The sequence below is a fragment of the Triturus cristatus genome, chromosome 12 (assembly GCF_964204655.1).
Source record: "Triturus cristatus chromosome 12, aTriCri1.1, whole genome shotgun sequence".
Lineage (NCBI taxonomy): Eukaryota > Metazoa > Chordata > Amphibia > Caudata > Salamandridae > Triturus > Triturus cristatus.
The window spans coordinates 543,307,478-543,333,009 of NC_140595.1; the positions used below are offsets into that span (position 1 = coordinate 543,307,478).

Here is a 25,532-nt window from a genome sequence, read left to right on the forward strand (position 1 = left end):
CACAACTGGTAGCAGGCCTAATAGGCCCGGGGGACTAGCTAATAAGAGCGTTGCAGCATCAAGACACTTTTGACTATTTTCTAAGAGTTAGAGAAGACTCTTGTGTCAAGGCCTACTAGTGAGCATTTCCTGGATGTGGCGGCTACCAGTGAATGGGGAATAACACCAACCGTTTTACGAGGATCTGGTGGGACAGAGATTTGCAAGAGAAACCCTCAGAGCCCTGACCTCAAGCTGAAAAGGTGTTGTTGTCTTTAAATGTCGGAACCTGACTTTGAATGTGTAGAGTTGGTAATAAAATACTTCTTTTTATCAAAAACATAAGTATTTGACTGGACATTGATTTATTGATATTGCTATGCGCTCTTTGAGTTACGTGTCATTTTCATTAATCATCCAAAACTCCCACTGAGAGTCAAGAGCAGAAGGAGCGCTTTGCCCAGTGTCTCCGGGATCCATAGTAGGTGTAGGCCCGGGACATCAGGAGTAAAAGGCCTCATCCTCCACGGTTAGCCCCAGTAACACCTGAGTGCCCAGTGGTTACTGAAAGGGGTTCTGACACACACTAATAAAATATAAATCAGTTATTAATCACTAAATTCCCACGCAGACTTAGAAGTGCAATAAAGAAGATTACAGCTTCTGTTCAAGTGTGTACTTTTATTAAAATCTACTCATTTTTTTTTTAATTCATAGGGTTTCAAGAATTATTTTTCTTCAGTAATTCTGAATTAGATAATTACGATTTAGCACCAGTTTTCCCACCATAAATCTGGCAGGCAGCAGGACCCAGCACAAAAACGAAAGGCTGCAACAAGCTGAATGGTCAGCAATATCACAGCACAATGAGCACAAAAAACAAGAGCAGGACCCAGGGGGAGCCTGCAGCCATTCATGCAGGGGCTGACAGGGAGCTGGCGCTGGAGCGCAAAAGGTAGGACATGCTGTATTGTTTGCAAACATGTGACTCTAAAACCCTCTACTTTACGTGCCACAGTGAGGGAGATCCAGATACCACTCGCACTTACTAGATTAGAACTAACAATGTGCCTATTTATTTCGATATGTAATTTTCAGCAAAAGTAATTACGAGTGATTTGATTTACAGATTGGTTTATTCAGATGAACGTCTACATAGGGGAGAGGAGTTGGCCTAAGGGCTAGGACGCTCGACCTCGGACCTGGGGAACTGGGTTCGAGTCTCGGTAATGTCGCTGAACATCCTGTGATTCTGGGCAAATCACTTAATCTCCCCGTGCCTAACAAAGAATGAATGTGTGTCCTAATGTAACTTAACTGGTGCTATGTAAAGCGCTCTGATGCCTGATTGGATTCGGGTCAAGTTCGCGCTATATAAAACTCTGCAAAAAAACAACACAAAACATAAGACAACATATTCATCGAGACACAAAGTCATAGCTTACATGAATACTCTTGTCACTGGGCTGTTTCTTTGTTTGCACGCCTTCTATCAAATGTCAAAATACACATTGTACAAATTCATGGACAATGTAGATGAGAACAGAATGTTGAGACATACAGTATCTGACAGAAGCGTTTTACACACATCACAGTCTGCTAATGGAAAAACAAGTACAAGGAACACAATGGCTGCTTTTGTTGTTCACAGTTCACATTTAAACCCTCTGCAGACAAAAACACGTTCCCGAAAATATGCAAACACACACGAATCTAATTTTCTCTGAAAAATAATAGTGCTCTAACAATATATTCTGATTGCACATTGTGTTGTAGTCTTTTTCGTGAACCTTGTGATCATGATGTATTTTTTTGTTATGTTCATCCAGTCCCTGCTGTACTCTCAGCATCGTTGTTTTGTCCATTATAAACCTAATAATAGCGACAAAGGCTACAATTAAAACGCATAACCACTGTTAAATATCTGCTGTATATATAACGTTTTATTAACGTGGTAGTTGTATCAGGGAACAGGACGTTCATCGAACTCTGAGAAGATGCGCTGTTCCAAAGTCAGCGTGAGGCATGCTGGGTAGGAGACTCCCAACCAGTCACGGAGACAGGTTATTTAATTTACAAGAAACGAACCTGCCATCACTTTGAGACATTACCTCCTCGTCCTGTCTTCCCGTCCCATTCCTTACAAGTGAGCAGCTAGTCTCCTCCACAGAAACCTACCACCTAGCTGTGCTTTTCGCACCTCCCCCAATATGGCGCCACCATCAGGTGACCATAAAGGGGGAAGTGCGTCACCGCAACATCCTGAGAATACCAAAGAAAACCCAGAATGAAAACAGACAATCACCCAAAAAACCCAAGACAGCGAGGGAGGGAAGACCAGGACTCGGAGTAATGAATATGACCGGTGAGTAACCGGGCATTTTATTAAGATTGTTACTGCACAACTTGGCAAACCTCAATGGCGGCGACAAGGAAGGCCCCTCCCCTAGGGTATACCAATGGCATGACTCCTGAACAAAACATCACAAAGAATGTTTTTATCACTAAAAGTGACCGAAGGAAACTGAGCTAAACAGTTAACGCCCGTAACCACTTTTAATGTTAATAATCTCAACACCTTCACCGCCCACATTTATTCATGAAATGTTATATATGAAATATGAATTGCTAAAAATATTTATTTGAAAACAGTTACAGCCGCAACACCATTAATTTGAGAACTGCATTTATGTTGGTAGTAGATCAAAAACCTACCCCAAAATATTTGAAAAAAAATGTTGAACATTTATTTAAATAGCACTCTTAGGAATCAGTGTTTGTTTGGGCTTACATGGATCAGCCGCATTACACGATTCATGTTGAGCAATAATGTGAATACAAGACACATGAAACACGCAAAACATGAAGCGATAACCTTTGCACAATAAATTACAACAACGAAACACATCTGTATTCTCAGGACATGATAGAGTTTATCCAGCACTACTCCTATCATGTTTATAAAATTCTTGTCAGAGCCATACGGATGAAAACAGGACAAAGATATTTAGCAAAGAAGAACATAAAATAGAAGGAAAAATGTATAAAACACAGTAACTGATACATGATCAATCCAAAGAGATCTTGATCCCCGCAGATAAAAGTAGCCACCATCTATGATTGAATTTAAATGTAATAAATGCTTTTGACCCCTTGTAAAAGGTGAGAACAGGGGTCTTGAGAAAGGAAGAAAGAAACCAAAAGAAGGGAAGAAAAGAATGACATGGATCATTTTTTTGTTTATTTGCCACATAATGGGAGTTATCAGAATGTAGACATTTGTGTACTAAACCGACAAGTTTGTAGTTTGAGCTGCACTTAATTGGGATCCAGCTCAGACTGAACAACAAAGGAGTAATGAAACTGAAGGGCCTGTCCCAGAGACAAATCAGTCTGCATCAGGAAGTGTTTCAAGGGTTCCAGGTACATTTTTTCAATATGTATCTGAACTGGAATTTGCTTAGTCTTATTAGGAGAAGACCATGGATTCCACATCTTTCTGTAGGTTCTGATGCTAATGTGTTTATGAAGGTTGAGGCAATATAGAAGCATTAAAATAAATGTCTTAGATGGTTGGATTGTAGTTGAAGATCTATGTAGAGTTCAATGAGTTTGAAAAAGTATAGAGGATAGGTAGGGCAAAATGAGTAAGAATTCAGTTTTGCTGGGATTGAGTTTGGAATGATGTTCAGAAGGGAGGTATGAGTTGGAAAGAGGAGACCTGTGACTGACCCGAATCTTTATTGATATCTCTTTGGAGTTCAAAATGAAGGGTGAATGTATATGGGCTAGAACAGATTTGTGAAGTTTTCTTTAAAATATCGGTACAGAGTTAGAACATGAGATGCCTGCTCTGATCTGTTGTGACTGATTTGTGAGGAAAGGCTAACGCCAATTCAGAGCCTTGCATTTGAGATCCATGCAGTCTTTTAACATTTTAATTAGAATGCAATTATCAATAGTATCAATAGCCACCAATTACATCAAGTAGGAACAACATGATGGCATTATCAGATTACACAAGGCATCATCCACTATTTGCAAGATGACTGTTTTGGTGATACTTCTTGTTCTGAAACCTGACTCGATATAGTGAAAATGGTTATTTTCATTGCAAACCTATTTCAGAATAGTATTAATGCAGCTTTCAAGACTTTAGCAAATAGAGGAATGGTAGACCAAACAAATAACTTCTGTAAAGAAAGGACAGAAGAACCTCTCTTTTGGAGAAGGTGTAGTGTAGGACTGATTATCCCCCTGTAGTGAGTCTGGAGCCAGAGCTAAGAAAAAAGGACCTCTGTGCACTTCAAAGACCCTTCTTTGAAGTTACCCTCACTTCCAAGGCACTGGGTATAAGTACAGGGTCTCTGACTCTACCAAATCAGACACTTCTATACCTGTACAGAAACTCTGTGCTGTTACAAGGACTTTCTCTCTGCCGGACTGCTGCTCTGGCAGAACTGCTTTTTTGCTGTGCTGCCTGCTGCTCTCTGACCCTGCAGAGGGAGGGCTGGACTCTGCCTTAAAACCAGAGTGATCTCCAAGAGCGTGTTGGCTTGCCTCCTGTTTCTGAAGTTTCAGGGATATCAAAATCTTCACCCTGCAGTCAGCACCTGGACTCTGTCTGCTGTGAGTCCTGCTCTGCCAAGTGGTATGAATCCAGGCCTGGGCCCTCGGAAGTGAAATAAAGTGCTGCATCTGTGAAAATCCACGCATCGATGATGTTGCATGGACCACAAAGCTTTCATCGCCTCAAGGCTTTGCCGAATCTTTGACGTTGCACAGACTTCTCACCCGGCCTCAACACACCTTTGACACTGCGCAGCTCGGAACCAATGCCTCACCTTCCTCTAAAGAATAAACAACAACACATCACCCCCGCTGCTCCCCACATCATCCTTGGCATCAATGTATCCAAGGTACTGTTTCAGCAGGCAACGGCTGGTTTCCTGTATCTGAACCGCACTCCATCACGGTCGGCCTGAACTTTTGGCTTTGACCCGGTCAAGCGTGACCAGATAGCCCCGGTTCACACTAATTGGTTCTAAGCACTACAAAACAGTTTATTCTTTTAAAATTCATATATTGTCTTCTACTTTCTGGATGTTTGATGTTTTGGTCTTGTTTTACTCATAAAAATATTCTCTATTTTGCTAAACTGTTGTGGAGTCTTTTTGTGGTGTGTCCCTTGTGCTAATGTGTATTGTGTTGCAAAAATACTTTACATTGCCTCTTAAGTTAACCTGCCTGCCTGCTCTGTGCCAAGCTACCAGAGGGTGCGCACAGGTTAAGTTAAATTGTGTATCTTACTTGCCCTGATGAGGATTGGGGTTCTTGTTTGGACAGGGTGCATACATCTGCCAACCAGAAACCCAAATTCTAACACAAGCGTTCGGGGTGGTCCATCAAGTGGGAGCTGGGAAAAATGGTGGTCCCAAAATGCATTTTCCCTATTCTTTTCCCATATGGAAATTGGACACAGCTACAGTCAAAATGTGTGAAAGGAATTACTTCAAAGTTGGCAGGAAAGGTGGATCTTGGTCCAGAATGTGTGTTTTTTGTGACTCAGTGTAGAACCATACAGCAGTTTTTGAGAAATTAAGGCTTAAAAACATTGACAATTTCACACCGTTGAGGATCCAGAGAGCTAATAGTTCTTGTGATAAGATCTGATTGCCTGCTAACACAGCAATAAAAATAGACATGAGAGGGTGGGGTAGGAATACCCTGCCTCCCTAGGCCTAGTGGTGTTCCCTGGTGCCAAAAGTAACAGTTTTTTTTATCAGCACTGCAGATCTGCTGTCCCCAGCTCAGATAAAAAGGTTGTATCTCGCCTTCAACACGCAGCCCCACAGTTGAGCCAAGGCCCAGAGCAGCATATTATTATTTTAAGGGGAGGGGGCATGTGACCCTCCTCCCTAAGCCCTAAGGAGGCCCCTGGTGACCACAATATAATAAAGCCCCTGGTCTATACAATATAATAAAGGGGAGAGGGTACAGAACCCTCTTCTCTGAGCCTTGAATAGGCCCGAGGACCCCATCCTGTGGGACCAATTGATTATGATGGGGAGGGATGCATGTGGCCCTCCCCCATGCCATAGATTGGCCCTGGGGACCCCATCCCCCAGGGCCAGATCTAAGCAGTGCCCTGGGGACCCATTCCCCGGGACACTGTTGTTTTCTGCGTGGTAGAGTGCAGACATACCCTGCAATTTCTGCCACAGGCAGAAAACACAACTTTGCTCTTGCCCAGCAGGAGCAGTGAGAACAGCTACTCTCGCTTGCGCAGTGGCAAAGTTAGCGAGCCGGCTTCCGTCAACACTCAGGATGGTGCTGGCCAGGGAGCTGACTGAGGCCGCAAGGGCTCTAAGGCTCCTCCCATGGCCCCCCATCAAAAGATAGCATGTGTTTAACCCGGATTTCCACCGGGGCACCTGTCAAAAATTGAAAAAGCAGCCAGCTCGTGCTAGGGTTGCTGGCAACGGCTGTGGGGACCCTGGGACTCCCCTGTGGCTCCCAACAAAAGCTGACTTGTAGGTGTCACAGATGGACACTGGGGCTCCCACTAAATATTTGGCTGTCTCCCACCAGGGGAGCTGGCAAAGGCCAATGGTGTGGTCCCAAGCTAAAATTAAAGATGTGGGTACCACAGGTCAGCACCGGGTCACCCTTAATTATATATTTTATTTTTTCCTCAAAATTCTGTTTATTCAACATGCCTGTTAAACAACACTGTACATATGGAGTGAGCAGAAAAAAACACTAGGACATTGATCATTGAAATGCATCTAACATAGGTTCAGTTTCTTTGGATATGATGTCTCTAGATTCCCCTCCCATGTTTCGAGTCAGGGTCATTTTAATACAATAACATTGATAAAAACAAGAAAAGAAAATGGGAGAAAACAGCCCTACAGTATTGTGAACACCCCTCCACCCCTACCCCTTCCTCCCTCCGCTTCCCTGGTGGTGGTTTATCAATTAACTATTCATCAGTGGGTGGTTGGTAAGCATAGATTGTTAGGGCCCTGCTCTATTTTAGGTCCACAGGTCTTAGAGAAGCTAGGTGTGTATCTGGATATATTCGATCAGAGGTTGCAACATCACCTAAAGCTGGAAGAGATGTAGGTCTCTGATGGAGGGTGGGCATACCGCCGAGGGGAGACCACTAGAGAGAAAGGAAACCAGCGGACCCCACTTGTATTCAAATATTTTAAAGTCGTCTCTGAATATGTCAGCTAGGCTCTCCATCGTTAGTATTCTCCAGAGTTGTGAGTGCCATAATGACAGAGCTGGAGCCTCCCTCTTTTTCCAAGCTGCCGCTACCATCATCTTGGCAGCCCCCAAACAGGCCCACTTTATGGCTTTATCGGCTTTCGCCTGATGCTCTAGGTCCGGATCCCTGATGCCTAGCAGAACTTCTTCACTGGAGGTTGGTATGGGGTAACCCAGCATGTCTGTTATATAGGTGAGAATCTCTTCCCAGATAGGACGAATTGTAGGACAGTCCTACCATATGTGACGAAAGTCCCCAAGAAGGCCACAGGCGTGCCAGCAGAAATCGGAGGAGTTAGGAAAAATCTTTTTGAGTTTAGTGGGGTAAAGGTACCAATCAAAAAGCGTCTTGTAATGAGCCTCCCTTAGGGTCACTGAATGATTGTTCTTTGTTATATCTGACCACAAATGCTTCCATTCTTCTTCTGAGATGGCTCTCCCAGTTATTTGCGCCCAGGAGGACCTGTAACAAGGCCATGGTGAGTGTAGTACCGAGAGAAGCAAAGTGTATAGAAAGAAAATTGCCCCCTTCATAGTAGCCGCCCTCTGTACCCATCGCTCTATCTAGGTGCATTCTCTTGTGGCAGCCTCTATCGCCTGTGGCTGGTTTTGCATTAAAAGGAGTATCATATTTTCTTTTCTACATTTGTCGTATGAGCACTAGGTCTCTTCTTTTAAAGACGATGTTCTTTGCATGTGGTCTCTTGTAAGCAAACACTTTCAACTTTTGTTTGTTAACTAAGTCCTTCTCATGAGTTGTCGACTCATCTTTCTTTCTCTGATTGATCTATTGAGGTAACTTTATATTTATTGCTCTCCCAAACATCAAAGTTGTAAGACTTTCACCTGTGGTTGAGTGGGGTGTTTAATGATAAGCTCTCAAAGCAGAATTCAATACAGCTTTCAAATTGAGCTTCTCAAGAGTGGCATGCTGCTCTGCTTTCTTTATCATGCTCATAAAATGCTCAACAAGTCTGTTGGCTTGTGGCCACACAGTTGTGCTCTTTTGATGCTTTATTTTCAAATGCTCCAAGAAATCTCCGAAGTCTTGACTATTGAAAGACAGGACATTGTCAGACTTCACTATGGCTCGAACACCCCATGTTGCAAAGATGACATCTAGTCTTTCAATGACTCGCCCTTGAGTTGTAGATGAAAGATCTTCAATTAGTGGAACTTGTGAGTATTCATAAGTAATTAAAAAGAAATGATGTCCATTGTCAAGTAGACCGAAAAAGTCAATGGCTATTCTCTCCCATGCATACTACAGCAGTTCTGACATGTTCAAAGGGTGGTGAATAGATTTTGGAGAAAGATATTTGCATTAATGGCAGGCCTTTAATTTCTTTTTATCCCTGTCATCTAAGTAAGGAAACCAAACCCGGTCTCGGAGAGCTCTTTTTGTAGCAAAAATTCCATGATCTCCTTTATGAGCTACCTCAATTACTTTCTATATCAGAGTGTTCAGAATCAGGATGCTCGCCCCTTGACATTTAACTCCTTCCTGAGCTATGGCTAGTTCATCTTTGACATTTTTGCACTTTTGATATTCACAATCAATGGTGAGCGATGAGTGTGTTGGTTCCATGACTGATGTGTAATTATATCCTTCAGCTTTAACATGTCACTATCATGGCTCATGGCAGTGATAATCTGGGACAACAAAATGGTAGCTGGTGTGTTTGATTTTACAATGAAGTTTAAATAGTCCTCAGCTGTTTTGGATGGAATACCGTGACCTCGTATAGGCACTCTAGAAAAGTAGTCTGCAGGGTTTTGATACATCCCTGGATGATGCACAATAGTATAATCATACTCTTTTAACTGTAGTCCCCATAGTTCACTGTGACGAGGCATTTTGGCCTTTGGATTTCCCAATATAGCCAGTAAAGCTTGATGATCAGTTATCATCGTAAAAGGTTTTCCATACAGGAATACATGGAAATTTTCACAAGCCCATACCGCAGCTAAGCTTTCTTTATCAGGTTGTGAGTAAGCACGGTCTGTTTGGGACAAACTTTTACTTGCATATGCCTCAATATACCTTACAGCATTTGGGTGTTCACTGTGCTCTGCAATGACAGAATCTAACCCGACTGGGCTGAAGTCAACATCAACCTCTGTATTAAGCTTCGGATTGAAACAATGAATTATTATTATCATTACCACAACTTATGCCATTAAGACACCAAAGTGTATACATGGGCTGCATTGATGTCCTTAAAAGGTCAAGGTTCATTTGTAGCAGCAATGAAACACAAGAAAACAAAAGTACATGTCCCATCCATGTGCTTCAAGGCACATAATCAATTCTCTACTCAGTTTCAGCACAGCTGCTGACATGGGACTGATTTCTGTGAATTACAATGTGAATGCTCACCAAAAAGTAGTAAGTCAGTTCCCTTAGTTATTTCATGGTTTGGGAAAACTTAACACTATGAAAGTGAAGCGGCATATTATTGAGGACATCCGTCCTGTTGCTCAAAGACATAGACAAATTGCTTTTCGTTTGCAAGAAGTGGTTGGGAAAGAACTTGAATCTTGACTTAAGCATGATATTGAGCGTTTCACTTATCAAACACACTGGGTTTCTCCCATAGTAGTAGTGCCTAAAAAGGACAATGAGGGAGCTGTATGCATATGCGTTGACATGCATCAAGCTAACAAAGCATATGAACAAGAACGGCACCCAGGTCCAAAAATTGCTGCCATGATTCTGCAAATAAATGATGCAAAGGTTTTTGCTCGTCTTGATTTAAATAAAGGTTATTATCAGTGAGAACTTGAAGAAGATTGCAGGTACATTACAACACTTTCTACACATGTTGATCTGTTTCAAAACAAAAGACTAACTTTTTGTGTGTTATCTGCTGCAGAAGTCTTTCAAGACAACATTCGACATATCATACAGGCTGTCGAGAATGTGTTCAAATACAGTGATGATATATTGCTAAAGCTCTTACAAGTATATATTTAAATTGCCGTAGCAGGTTTGACTTGAATGCATACAAGTGTGAGCTCAATAAGACAAAGCTAAAATTCTTTGGCCAAACTTTACTGATTGGAGTATGATACCAGATCCTGCTAAAGTACAAGCGTTGTCAAATGCTGATCCCCTGCAAGATGTTTCCATAGTGCACTCATTTCTTGGAATGACCAGTTATAGTTCCAGAAACATACAAGACTTTGCCACTATAAGTGCTCCATTGAGAGGCTTGAAGTGAAAGAATGTTTCATTTCAGTGGCATCATGAATGTGAGAAAAGTTTCACGAAAATTTAACAAGCCCTTGACAATGCTACTGAAATGGCATATACTACTCCTCAGGCATAAATGTTTATCTATGCGCCACAGTTGATAATGAAAAATATTGAACAACCATTTACTCTCAGTGTAATTTTAGGACAGTGTTTGAATGACTTTTGTGCTTCAGCATATCTATCTTTCTTTGACTAACATTTTTCCTCTCAAGCAACCAGTCGCATGCTCAGATTTATCTGACTTAAACATGGACATGGCACAATAATTTCCTTCACTCTCACTTGACATTGATACAGAGGAACTGTTTGACGATGAATTAGATGATGATCCACGTCATTTGTATCAATTTGTCCTAAATGATGTAGCCACGTGGTCTTGTGGGTGTGCGTTGAATGTTGCTTCTGGAACATTACGGCGGCCATTTTGTTTTTTCACCGCGATGCACTTGCATTTCTCTGGGCTTTGCAAACTGTCACAAAATGGTTCTCCTTCCGACAGCCTTTACAGATCTGTCTGGGAGTAAGACATTTCCCTACATATGGAAATGAAAATCAACATCTAAAACCCCATGCTTTTTTACAGGCAAACATCACCTTGTGACCTTCAGTCTTTGGCTTCAGCTTACTATGTACACTCATGACTGATTCATTCTGGGCACCTCTGGCTTCCATGTTGGCAGCTTGTCCATCGGCATATTCTTGAACTCTGGCAGCCATTAACACTCTCTCCTGACTAAGGACCTGAGTTTGAGTCTGGCAGTCTACAGACCGCCAGACTCACGGGTACGCAGCGGTGGCAGTGGCAGTCCGGCCACAGCCACACCGGCGGTCTGTCCACCCTATTACAACTAGGGCTGTAGAAACACCTTTGCAGTGCTGCAACCGCCAGGGATCAAAGATCGCAAGTTGCAATAAAAGAGGCACTCTTGTGATTTGGCACCCTATGATGACCCTCAACTACCACCATTTTAACTGACTTTAGTGTGTTATTTTACCTTAGCCTGGATATATGAGACGGTCCTGCATATGCCTGCTTCCTTCTGTCTTATAATCTTGCTATCTTTTAGTGGGGGTTGTCATGGAGTAGAACAGTACATTTATATTATGAGTTCTTACCATTGGCTTTAACATGGCCTCATATCATCTTGTTCTCTGACTTTGACTATTGGCTTTGACATGGTGTCATGCCATCTTGCTTTCTGACTTTGCCTTGCTTCTGTGTGCACAGAATTATGAGTTCTCACTATTGGCTTTGGCATGGCCTCATGTCTGACTTTGCCTTGCTCCTGCCTACAAACCAATGCTTACGATTCATATTCAAGGTCTTCCTGCTCCTCACTTGTTTTTCGCACCTCACTGACCAGAGAGAACGGGATATGATCTGTGAAATGTACAAACTCTGCCTCAGAGTCAAAATACAGAGGCTTGGCCAGCTATTTGTTTTTCTTGCCTTGCCTTGCCTAAAGGGAGTGCTGTGTCCTTTCCTCGTCTTTAGGAAGTGCTGTTCAAAGTGTATTTTTAAAGGTGCAGTGGTAAAAAGTACCTCGCCTTGGGTGAATGCTGGGTCTTGCCTCAGCCTAAGGGCGTGTTACAGTTAGGATCTGTCCTTTTAGTGAAAAGCAGATTCATTACACTAGTAGTGGTGTGGCGTCTTGAGGCTGCAATCAATCAATCAATAATTTGTAGAGCGCACTACATATCCACAAGGGTTTCAAGGCGCTGAGGGTTGGGGGAAGGGGGGTGCTGTTGCTTCTGGTCGAACAGCCAGGTCTTGAGTTGTCTCCTGAAGGCTAGAAGGTCTTCGGTTTGTCGCAGGATTAGGGGGAGGGTGTTCCAGGTCTTGGCGGCGCAGTGGGAGAAGGATTTGCCTCCGGCTGTGGTTCTACGGATGCGTGGGACGGTAGCCAGGGAGAGGTCTGCAGAGCGGAGTTTCCTGTTGGGTACGTAGAAGGAGAGTCGACTGTTGAGATAAGCTGGGCCGTTCTTGTGGAGTGCCTTGTGTGCGTGGATCAGGAGTTTGAAGGAGATTCTTTTGTCGACAGGGAGCCAGTGCAGGTTCCTCAGGTGGGGGGTGATGTGGTCACGGCGTGGGATGTCGAGGATCAGGCGTGCGGAGGCATTCTGGATTCTTTGCAGTCTGTTGATGAGCTTGGTCGGGGCTCCGGCGTAAAGGGCGTTTCCATAGTCGAGTCTGCTGCTGACGAGGGCCTGGGTGACTGTTTTCCTTGTGTCTGTTGGGATCCATCTGTAGATCTTGTGGAGCATACCGAGGGTGTTGAAGCAGGTGGAGGAGACAGCGTTGACCTGTTTGGTCATGGTGAGTTTCCAGTCGAGGATGACTCCCAGGTTGCGTGCATGGTTGGTGGGTGCAGGGGGTGTCCCCAGCGACGCGGGCCACCAGGAGTCGTCCCATGCTGAGGGGCTGGGTCCGAGGATGAGGATCTCCGTCTTGTCTGTGTTCAACTTAAGGCGGCTATCCTCCATCCAGTCGGCGACGGCCTTCATTCCCTGGTGGAGGTTGGATTTGGCGGTGAGGGGGTCCTTGGTGAGGGAGAGGATCAGTTGCGCGTCGTCGGCGTAGGAGATTATGTTGAGGTCGTGGTGTCGGGTGATGCGTGCAAGAGGCGCCATGCAGACGTTGAACAGTGTCGGGCTGAGGGAGGATCCCTGCGGGATCCGGCAGATGATCTCGGAGGCTTCCGATCGGAACGGGGGAGGCGGAATCTCTGGGTTCTGCCGGAGAGGAAGGAGGAGGTCAAGTCCAGGGCCTTGTCTCGGATCCCTGCGTCGTGGAGTCGTGTGCGTAGTGTGCGGTGGCAGACGGTGTCGAAGGCGGCGGAGAGGTCCAGAAGGATGAGGGCCGCCATCTCGCCGTTGTCCAGTAGGATCCTGATGTCATCTGTGGTGGCGATGAGGGCGATCTCGGTGCTGTGGTTGCTGCGGAATCCTGACTGTGAGGGGTCCAGGATGCTGTTGGCTTCGAGGTAGCGGGTGAGCTAGATGTTGACTATCTTCTCGATGACCTTAGCTGGGAACGGAAGCGGGGAGATGGGCCAGAAGTTTTTGAGTTCGCTCGGGTCCGCCTTGGGTTTCTTCTGTAGGGCGTTGATCTCGGCGTGGGAAGGTCGCAGACTCGAAGGAGAGGTTCATGATGTTGCGCAGGTGGGGTGCGATGGAGCTGCCGGCTTTGTTGAAGATGTGGTGTGGAAAAGGGTCAGACGGCGAGCCGGAGTGGATTGTGCCCATGGTCTTGATTGTGTCTTCGATGCTCTCGTTGGCCCAGGTTGTCAGGGGGTCGTGGTCAGTGTGGTGTGGTGGTTCCAGCGTGTTGGGGCTTGTTAGGGTCATCTGGGGGTTGAAGCTATCGTGGATGTCGGCGATCTTGCGGTGGAAGAAGTTGGCGAGGGAGTCGCACAGGGCTTGCGACGGCGGGATGTCGTTGGCATTGGAGCTGGGGTTGGAGAGTTCCTTCACGATGTTGAAGAGCTCCTTGCTGTTGTGTGCATTGTTGTCGAGGCGGTCTTTGAAGGAGGTCCTCTTGGCGGTCCTGATGAGGTGGTGGTGGTTGCGGATGGCGTTTTGTGGGCTGCTTGGTGGGACTGCCGCGGCCCGACAGCATACTATGGGTTTCCTCTCTACCACAATTTTCATGGCGGTTCCTACTACATGAAAAATGTGGTGGAGAGGAAAAAAAGGGGGCCCTGCAGGGCCCCTGTTGCCTCAGAGACATGGAGTGCATGCAGGGGGGGCACATGTTGTGCCCCCTGTGTGCGTGCACCCATTTGTCTGCACTAGTCCATGCCATGCAGGTACAGCCTTTGACCTTCCTAATGCTGTGACTATTTTATAGGTTACTAAGTAAAATGGAGAGGGGGGACCAGGAGCTGATTAATGGTCCAGTGCCTATGCTCCGAAAAGTCAATGAGGTAATCAAGTGGGAGGCACTGTTCCGTGGTGAATGTGGTCGAAGGGCGACCTACATACACAACAGGGTTAAAGAGTTGAAAAGGTTAGGTCTGGGGTTCGGTGCTAAAGATGGGGAGAGACACAAATTGTCTCTTGTTGCCCTCACACACCCCGAGGGATGTCATGCTTCATCATCGGGCGTTTGCTCCTCGTCGGGCCGGCGGTGCAATGCCCTACGGGACCGTTACTTAAGTTACCCAGACACATTACGTCTCTACTGGTAACCTTTAACCTATGGGTTTTTTTATTGTACCAAGGGTACCTCTTTATTAAATAATCTTTCTGTTTTGGCAATCCTTAGGTATTTTTAACTCACATTGCACACACTACCTCCACTCCTCATTTTGGTACTTTTTTCCACACACCCGCATGCACTCATCGGCAGTTCTCTAAAAGATCTCCGCTAAAGAGAACCTTCGGGGGACCCGTAGGGCATTGCACCGCCGGCCCGACGAGGAGCAAACGCCCGATGATGAAGCATGACATCCCTCGGGGTGTGTGAGGGCAACAAGAGACAATTTGTGTCTCTCCCCATCTGTAGTACCGAACCCCAGACCTAACCTTTTCACCTCTTTAACCCTGTCATATATGTAGGTCGCCCTTCGAACACATTCACCACGGAACAGTGCCTCCCACTTGATTACCACTATTTTATAGGTACCACTGTGGGACCGCCAAAGAACCACCCATCAGGGACAAAAAAGTCTTAATCTGGTCGGTGGTGCGCACACGAGTTTGGCGATGCGGGAGTGGACGGCAGTGTGATGGCCCCGCTACAGCATCGCCAAACTTGTAATCAGGCTCTAAGAATTTCTTTCAATATTCGTCATCTGAATGAATCTGACAAGCATCCATCCATAACTCTCAGACGCATAGCTTCTTCATCATTACATTAATTGAAGCTTCAATGTCTGATGAGTGTGTCGAGTCTCTCCACAAATTTATCAATGGTTTCACCAGCTTTCTGATGTTCCTGGTTAAAGATGTACATTTCATAATCAACATTTGGCATTGGATTAAACTTGAGATTCAATACTTCTTTAATCTGACGATATGTGACTTCTTCATCAGTGCGCAGCATTCTCTTTATGATGTCTTTTACACCATCACCAGATATTTGAGATACTTGAAGATCTTTTTGTTATCAGTCTCTTCAAGTGCATCGATGAAATCATTAAATGTCTCTATCCAAGCAGTCCATCTATCACCAGTATTTTGCTTTTTGGCGGTACCAAATGGTGGTGGTGGTTCCAGGAAAGCAGCAGCATTGTAGCCATTTCTAGGAGTGGCTGACATTGAGGGTGGAGCTCTCTCCAGCTGCCTTGCCTGTTCATCTTGAACCTATTAATGTGAACTATCTCTAAGGCCTTGAGATGAGCTGGCCTCTGGATCATCCTTGATGACTTTTGAAAAATCAGCCTCTATCTTCACCTTCATTCTCTCAGCCTTCCACAGTTCTGAAAATATCTTCAGTCACTTCGGATTGTCAGCAGCTTTGTAAGCACAACCCCTGGGCTTTGTCTGGGATGTGGCACCTGGCACTGAGGTTGAACCGGCACACTGTACTCAGGTTCTGGTGAGTAAGTAATTGGTTTATCCTTAGGCGTCTCTTTGCGCGCTGTTTGTCTTCACCACTTTCCAATTATAAAGTTATCTTGCACTTTGAGATTATCAATAACTGCTCTGTGAAAACTTGGTTACATTTGCCTCTAGCATTCACGCTCCGGATTACATATTGTAATTGTAGTAATAATCTTTATTGCTTGATTAATTAAAATCATTGCAATCACATCTTATATCTCCAAGAAAAACACATTTACATTACAAACAAAACATCATCTCATCACATAATACAAAAAACTGTCCCATAAATACAATTTAAAAACTAATCGATAAGCCCAAATCTAGCCACTTTGCATCGTTAATCAAAGAATATTATTGCACATTATACATTTTAAAGTGACGGTGTGCATTACATACTATTTCCATGGATATAGCAGAGAAATATTCTGACCAATTAACATTCTTTTTCCCTTCCTTTCGAAGTGCTAATGTGCAAAAAATGCATCAATTTGCTGCGATCATAACCCAGCTATTGTTACATTTCGAATTAATACAATCGCAAAAAAATGTATTAAATAATATAATTTATTAAACTAATAGCACCAAGGCCATAAAATTAGAGAGGATCTGCCCTATGTTAGTCATTTTTCAACTGCCATTAAAAAGTTTACCAATTGACATAGTCATGGAACCGATTCACCAGACAATGACATGATTAATGCCTGTCGGGGAGATCTCACACCACTCATCCGAAAATAAGGTCTCAAAACTAAACGTCTAAGATTAATCAGCTTCGGGCATACACATATTATATGTACAAGAGTTTTCTGTGGCCATCCGCAAAATCTACAATTAAAATCCGGCCACCGTTTGATCCAAGATCGAGTGCCCTCCTTTGTTGGGTTTATACCCATACGTAGCCTTAAAAACATTTTTTTTAACTTTACGGAAAAGAAAACATTTAAATACGGCTGAACACGCGGGGATTGATATGAGCTGATCACGTGCCATGCATAGTTTTTCTCAGCTAATGCAATTTTATCCAATTTAAATGATTCAACTTTAATATGCTTTTTTTAAATTAATTTATAGTTGGGCATTTTCAAAGCTGGCAGTTCAATTTGCAGGCCGATATCTCGAAAGGCAGTTAAAATATAAGCTCTCCATTTAACCATGTAAGCAGATTTATCAATTTCTTGCCAGCAAATATTCCCTAAAGAAGCAGGGGCTGATGTTGACAATGCAGCCATACATTTTAGGAAAGATCCTTTTGTTACCAAGCACTGTCTTTGGAGACCGAATTCCAATCTAATTGCTGCTTGACACACTGACCTGGCAATTCCAAAGGTTGCTTTAAAAACCTGAACAATCAATAAGTCAAGCACCTTCACATCTTTTCCTCTAGTAATCGGGGAACCATAAATGAGGGTAGGTTGTAACTTGGCTTTGATTACTTTAAGAATAAACTCAGAGGATTGACAGTTCAGTGATTTCTTTAAACATTTAAAAGCATGGATCAATGTCACAGCCTTGGCCCTTAGATCTTTAAGGTGAAATTTAAAAGACATGTGATTGTCAAGTATCACCCCTAAGTATCTATATGCCTTAACAATATCAATTGTACCTGCTCTGGCCTTCCAGAGATTAAACTTCTGTTTGACTACACCAATCTTCATCACTTTAGTTTTTTTAACATTCAGTTCAAGGCCATTCTGCTGTATATACTCATCAAAGGCAGTAATACGTCTTTGTAGGCCGATAGGGGTATGGCTCACAAGGATCGTATCATCAGCATACTGGAGGTAGCTAATTTGCACTCCCCCCATCCTGGGAACATGCCCATTCACAACATCCAAATGCTGATAAAGGTCTGATAAAAATAAATTAAATAAGCAGGGGGCATGAACACAGCCCTGCTTCAGGCCATTATATCTTCTAATCTTCCTTGATAAAGAATTACCCTCCCCAATCTTAACTTGAACCCAAGTGTTGGTATACAGAAGTATAATAGCTTTCGACAATTTCTTTGGGATTCCCAGATCTGACAATTGTTTCCATATTAAATTTCGAGGCACAAAGTCGAAGGCTGCCTTAAGATCAATAAAAGCAAATTGTATTTATACAGCACTTATCTCCCATGACGAGGCGTCACAACGCTTTTCGGCAAGTACGCTACTCCAGGATCCAAAAGGAGTAGTGGTGCATTAGTATAGTGAAATAGGAGTTAATTTGAGCGGTGGGTATGTGAGTCTGTTAGTTGTATTGAATATGAGTATATAAGGATAGAAGAAGGAAGAGTCTAGAAGGTGTTCGTTGGGAGACCATAGTAGTAAGATGAGGTTTGGGATAAATAAAAGGAGAGATGGAAGAGGGAAGAGTCTCTAGAAAGGGATTAGGGAAATCATACTAGTAAACTGAGGTTTGAGACAAGCCAAAGGTGGGGTACATGAGGGAAGAATTTAGAAGGGTTATTTGGGAGATCATAGTAACAAACTGAGATGTGGGGTAAGCCAAGCAGGGATAGAGGGAAAAGAGTTTAGAAAGGTTTATTTTGGAGAACATAGCAGTAGAATGAGGTTTGGAATGACCCAAAGAATGAAGGTAGAGGATATATTGAGAGATGTATAGGGTGAGACAGAGTAGTGCCTTGGACAGCTTAAAAGCTTTTTTTCCCCTTTCGTTCTACCATAGGAGTAAAGAAATAAATATAAGGATACATAACTACGTAGAAGGGGTATACATGTATAAGGAAGATAACATATTGACAGACAATCTTTAGTTGGAAAATATAATTGGGGAATAGCGATGTTATTTGCCACAGTAGTGCATGTTTTATGTCTTCAGTAGATAAAAAGGACTCTGGTCCTGGGGAGAGTTGCAAATGAATCTGGCATTTTACAGACTTTTTCACGGTTGATAAATCTTCTGAGGAAGAGCAGGAAATCTGACACAATTTACTGATCTACCCTCACCATTCGGTATCAAAGATTATTTCAATCACTCACTAAAAAAAATTATTTGGCCCAGACTATGAGTATCTCGCAGACAGATTCATACCATGTTATGTAAACCCACTCTAGGTTCTTTCTACAGCAGAGCAACCATAGATACGGAAGGTACCTAGCATTAACATTCAATGTGTATGTTATGTGTGTTTGTATATGTTACCAGGGTAGTACTTGCATTGTATGTGTTAGTGAAGGAGGCCCATGGGTTCCTTTTTTAAAGCCCCTGGCCTGTCCATGTGCACAAGATTCTGGTGAGATTGTTTTCCCAGACAGTCACAGTGTATTGCTAACATTCCTGAAGCAGCAGGGAGAGGCCCAGTAACGGAAGTGGGGACACAGGAGAGAGGGGCCCTATAGAAATGTGATTATATGTTTTTACTGAGAAGGTCTGTTGATAAATCATCTTGTATCACAGACACTTGGTAGAAGGTGGGAGTGAAGGGTGGGACTACAGTCTTTATTCACAAGAGTGAGAAGGGCCTTTTATGTGAGGGCCGCCTTTTGTTTCTTTTTCTGATCACTATCTGTGCCATTGTTGATATCTAGTGTGGAAAGTTCACACCTCTTTTGGCCTCTGGTATGGGAACTCCAGCCCTGAGACTACCCTGCTGAGAGGAGTGTCATTCTGCACAAAGGCTGAGTCATCAATACGAAGATATGTTTGCAATGCTTTCATAATTTTCAACTTCTTTACGGCAGTTGGAGTTGTGCTTTGACTCCACATGCATTAAGCGTTGATTCCTCACTTCGACTGCAACACAAGTGCCACACATGAGCAGTTTGCTCCGAACATGGCAAACTCTCTGGGAGAGCACTGTCGATCTTTGGGTTACGTATCCCCTAACTTGCCGCCAGTTGTAGTGTCCGCCCCAGCCTGAGTACCCACAAAAGACTATGCCACACATGGAGCTTAGTAATACACGTCTTTATTCTTTTGTGTGTAAACGTGAACTCAACATTCTAAACCAGCCTTCAGTGCATTCCGCTCTAACACTTATGTCACAGTTCTATGGAGTCCTTCTGGAGCCAAACTGGTTCCATCATTTTTAATTTGTAAGCCACCACACCAAAGTCAGTGGAACTGGCAAGAACACGATCTGATTTGGTCCCTGACAGGCCCATAACATGAAAATGATTGTTGATCATGATCATGTTGATTGGACACACTGTCCAATGAATTTATTTATTTATTTATTTATTTATTTATAGCATTTATAGAGCGCACTGCAACCCTACGGGCATCCTGGCGCTGAGTACATGTAGCTGAGAAACCCGTAGAACAGAAGAGAACAATGGACAGAATGCTAATCAATTAGGTCATTTAGTAGATTTTTTTGGAAAGAGCCAGGTTTTCACCTTTTTGCGAAAAGCCATCAATTCATTTGTTTTCCTGATGTCAACAGGAAGAGTATTCCATAAATGAGCTGCGGCTATACTAAAGGCTCTTCCCCCACAAGTGGCTTTCTTGATCCTAGGGAGGCTGATCAGGTTTGAAGATGAGGTTCGAAGAGGCCGGGAGGGCTCATACCAAATAAATTTATTTTGGAGTGGTCGGGGACCTAACCCATGAACTGCCCTAAAGACAATGCATAAGGATTTAAAACAGATCCTCTGGTGTATGGGCAGCCAGTGGAGATCGGCCAAAGCAAGAGTGGTGGAAGATCTGCGTTCCCGAGAAAGTGCCAGTTTGGCTGCCGCCGCCTGGATACCTTGAAGTCTGGAAATGAGAAAGGCAGGGGATTCCAGCAAAAGGGCCTTACAGTAGTCCAGGCGGCTGAGGATGGTACTCCTGACTATACTAGCTCTAGTCTGTAAGGGCAGGAGAGGTAGCAGCTTTCGCAATCCTCGTAATAAGGCAAGGCAGCTGCTGACCTGTTTGTTGACATTAGTCTCAAGACTCAGGCTGTTGTTGATAGTGACTCCAAGGTTCTTAACTGATTTTACTGGGGCAGGCGAGTCTCCTAGCAACTGAAGCCAGAAGTTTGTGGGTAAAATTTTGGGAATTCTTCCCACTGCACAGTGCAGTATTTCAGTTTTGTCACTGTTGAATTGTAGTGAGTTCTGGTTTAGCCAGCGGGACATTTCCAGCATGCAGGTATGGAAGGTTTCCAGTGAATTTGCATGGGCTCCATCAAGGGAGATCATTAACTGAGTGTCGTCTGCGTAATTTGTCACGCTGATGCCATGACTTTTAATGACCCTCATTAGGGGTTGCATATAGATGTTAAAAAGTATGGGACTGATAGCAGACCCCTGTGGGACTCCATGCGGCACTTTGACAAACTCTGATTGATATGGGGGGATAGCTACTGCCTGCCATCTATCCATTAGGTAGGAGCGGAACCAATCAAGCACGACTCCTCCGACTCCGATGTCCTTTAGTCTTTTTATCAGGATGTCGTGGTTCACCATGTCGAAAGCGGCAGACAGGTCCAGGAGAATCAGAATTGCTGACTCTCCCCTGTCCGCCCTCATTCGTAGGTCATCCATGACTGTCAGCAAAGCTGACTCCGTTCCATGGGCTGGTCTGAAACCAAATTGCTCCTCTTCCAAGATGTTATTAGTTTCTAGGAAGAGGGCTAGGGACCTGCTGACCCAACGCTCTATGATCTTGATCGGATATGGTAAGAGAGATATAGGTCGGTAGTTCTTTTGGCAGTTTGGGTCCAAGTTTGGTTTCTTTAAAAGCGGAGTAACAACTGCCAATTTCCAATTCCTTGGTACGGAGCCTGTACAGAGAGATTGGTTACACAGCTGAAGCAGAGCTGGGAGGATATCATCCTCAAAGTTCTTAACTATTCTATGGGGAAGAGGGTCTATGGGGTATCCTGAAGCCGTATTAAGGGCTATTCTAAGAAATTCCTGCTCTGAGGGGGTCACAAAGTTTTCCAGGAAGGCATTAGTAGAAGGGTGTGTAGCATATTCCACCTTCTCATCTCTGATCGCTTGATTGCTATTATCCTGCTTTGTGGGGATAGACTTACTGTTCAATCCCTCAACAATTTTACTGATTTTTTTCTGAAAGAATGTTGCTAGGCTATCACAAAGCTCCTGTGAGGGCTTGATTTGGCTATCGGCGCAAGCAGGGTGAGAGAGCTCTCTAATAATCTTGAAGGTGTCGTGGGATTTATTAGAGCTTTTGGAAATTAGGTCGGCGAAGTAGCATGTTTTGGCTAGAGTAATTTCCTTCTTGTATTGTACGATAGTGAGCCTCCATCGCACTTTCTCCGGTTCTAGGTAGTTTTTCCTCCAGAGCCTCTCTGTTTTTTTACAAACGTTTTTCAGTTCTTTCAGTTTATCCGTATGTTAAATGGTAGCGGCAGTTTCAGTCGATAACCTTTCAAGTATTTGCCCGGCGGTAATCGCCTCTCATACCACTCGATAATTTACCAATAAAAGAGGCAGGCGCCGGAGACTGGAAGGCAGGAAACAAAGTTTTATTCCGTCGGAGCAGAACACATCAGATCAGACAGCAAGGTATCGTCACGAGGTGCTCTAACTGCATCTCTGAGACCTGGTCTCTTATACACTGGTTTATTGCTTTATTACACATAGTACATTCTTGAGATTCCCTTGATGTACGGGGGGAATATCCCCTGAAGCCCCAGTTCAGATCCGATCCCACACATAGATACAGTAGGAGTTCCCACCCCACCCACAGTAGGAGATGGCTATTGCGCAGCAGGGTATTCCGCCAATTCCTGGGGGGGTGTGTGACCGGTCGGGTCTCAGGGAGTAGGGGCTTTGATCTACTGTAATCCCTTTGATGTGGGGTGTTTCCCTTACAGTAGGGGCAATAAACTGCATCCGCAGGGCTAGGTGATGGCCTGGGACCAGTTCAGACAATGGGGCGCAGAGGAAGGGGGTTATCAAAGGAGAGGCATGACCATGTATGGGTTGTCGGTCGGAAGTGGTTCCGTAGCAGGGTCGCGCAGAAAGAGAGGGTTTATGGCCTGTATGAGAGAGCGGGGGTGGCCAGCGCGCGGGGGATGCTCGCAGCGCCAAGGGGACCGCGCTGGCGATTTGACAATGAGTGGGGAGAGAGTGGGGTGCCTAAAATGGCGGCCGTGCATTCGCTGTGCGTGGCGCTGGGGAGAGGCAAGATGGCGCAGATAATGTTCAGTTTGCAAGCTAAATTTCCACAGTCCTCCCTTTTAACATATCTCGCCAGCTTGTCTAGTTCGGATTTATCCCCATAATACTACGGACCTCCACCTCATAAAGGGCTTTCATCCGCTCTGTTTCAAAGTTCAAAGTCTTAGGGCAGATGCAGTTCATAAAAAGCGAACATAAAGGTGGCAGACACTGAATCCCCAAGCAACATCCACATAGTATCACAATCGGTATTAGGATAAATGAAAACAGCCTCCATCCCCAACTTTTAATAGCGTCCCAAAACCAACTCCCCAGCGACCATTCTTCTTGCTCTTGATGGACCTCTGTGGACAGTCTGTGGAGGTGTTCAATTGCTTTGTAGACTGAGGGTGAGTTGTCTGGTACGTAGGTACAACAGCTGGATCCAATGATGCGGCATGCTCCTCCACGATCAGCCAGAACCACATCTAGAACGAGGCGGTTCTGAAGGGCCACTAAGCGGACGGCCTGGAGCTCGGCGGTGTTGTTGGCGAGGGCGCCAGCCGTAATGTTCATTGCCGTTTCGACTGCCTGGGTTAAGTGGCGGATGGCACGGCTGTTTGCCATTGGGCCCCAGAGTGGAACAAGGCCTTTGACTGCGTCCATGAACTGTGCTCCGGTGGAGTCGGCCTGTACAATGTCTTTGGCCCGTTTCTGTCGGTGATGGTTTGCTGGGGCCACATACGTCGGAGGAAGGACAAAGGCGATGTAGCAAGTGCCTCCCCAACCTCTCGGGAGCCAGGTGTAGGCCTTAGTACCACAGACGAAGTACATATTCGGGGAGGCAACAAAGGAGGGTGGGTCAACTGAATCCAATGTTCGGGTGATGAGGCAGGAGCTGTGGCCCACCAGCTGTGCCCCCAGGCCTTCGAGGCATACAGATCCAGTGATGTTGATGACGGACAGGGCCACTGTTAGGGTGGCGGCCGTCCGTTTTCGGAGGTAAGAGAAGGTGGGTCTGGCTGGATTGTTGAACACTTGCATTTCAACTCGTTCTTTGGCAGGGATGTCCATGTGAAAGGAAGTGTTCGATCTCAGAGGGCAGAAGAGGGCGGAAGTTCTACCAGTTTTGTTCATCCAGAACCCATGGTAGAAGTGTGACATGGTTCTGCCGGAAGTGGCATTGTCCTTGTAGCTCTCCTGCAGAAGGATCAGCCAGGCGAGGCAGGAACCATGGACAGAAAAAGGTGAAGGGATGAAAGGGATTGAGTGCCCAGTGGCATGCGGTAGCAATCCACAGATCCAGCAGTTAGTGGCGTTGGTGGCAAGATTGTGTTGGTGGAGCAACTGCACAAAAGAGTTATTCCAGAACTCCTTACGCCTTTCTCGGAGTTGGGGTGAAAGTGAGATCAGATGGTGCTCCTTCGTGGTGGTAGGTTGAACGGTGGTCAGCAATGTCTTATGAGCGGGTGTGTTCTCCTCCATGATCCAGAAGGTGACCATGAGGAGAAGGCAAAAGAGAAGGGTAATAAAAAGTGTTATAGTCTTAAAGCTGTGCATTCGGTCAGTCTTTGGGTTTCTGTAGGGGATCTTCGGACGTCCGGTTGCTTCCATCACCTTCATGTCGGGCGCTTCCATCACCTTCGAGAGACTCGGTAGCGGGCAGAACCACAGACTTTGCTTAGTTTCTCTCCTGGTGGCCTTTGAAGTGACTAGGCTACCGCTCTGAGATTTCCACTTAGCCTGTGGTCTGCTTAGCCGAAGTTCTCTCCTTTCGTCGCAAGTTATACCCTTCTTTGGATGGCACAGTGGGATCGGGATATTCAATCAATTCAAGTGTCTCTGTATCCGGGCAGCGGCTCAGGGATGGTCGGTCTTTGTTCAGGAGTTCCTCTTGGGCGGTGACGTTGTCCGTGGTTGTCAGGGTCGGTGATATCTTCTTGCAGTGGTGTGCATGCAGCCAATTGCGTTTCCCCTCCACTCGAAGAGCTGTTCGGGTGGTGATCAGGACTTGCAGGGGGCCCGTCCACCGGGGCTCCAGACTCTTGGTGCGCTGGAAGTTACGCACTAAGACGAAGTCACCTGGTTGGATGTCGTGCCCGGGGCCCCTGGAAACATCGGGAATGGCGTGCAGCACCTGCCGATGGATGATAGACAACGTTTTAGTTAGATTGTACAGATAATCAGACATGAGGACGTCCGGGACGTCGTGGATGGATGTTGGTTTTGGTGCAGTCCAAAGGTTCATGGGCCGCCCGAAGACGACCTCGTAGGGGGTTAAGTGGTGTTTGGTGGGGGTGGAACGCATTGATAGCAAGGCTAGTGGGAGAGCGTCTGGCCATCTTAGCCCTGTGGTGGCGACTATTTTTGCTATCTTAAGCTTCAATGTGGCATTGTGTCGTTCAACC

At 45.0% G+C, this 25,532-nt stretch overlaps 1 protein-coding gene across 1 annotated transcript in view; it reads left to right on the top strand.

Moving 5' to 3' along the window:
* Positions 1-897: 897 nt before the first annotated feature.
* LOC146776246 (single-pass membrane and coiled-coil domain-containing protein 3-like) overlaps positions 898-25,532 on the top strand; it is a 98,825-nt gene continuing 74,190 nt past the window's right edge. The window contains exon 1 of the mRNA XM_085637385.1: positions 898-934. The gene's annotated coding sequence lies outside the window, so the exon portion shown is untranslated. The remainder of the gene's footprint in view (positions 935-25,532) is intronic.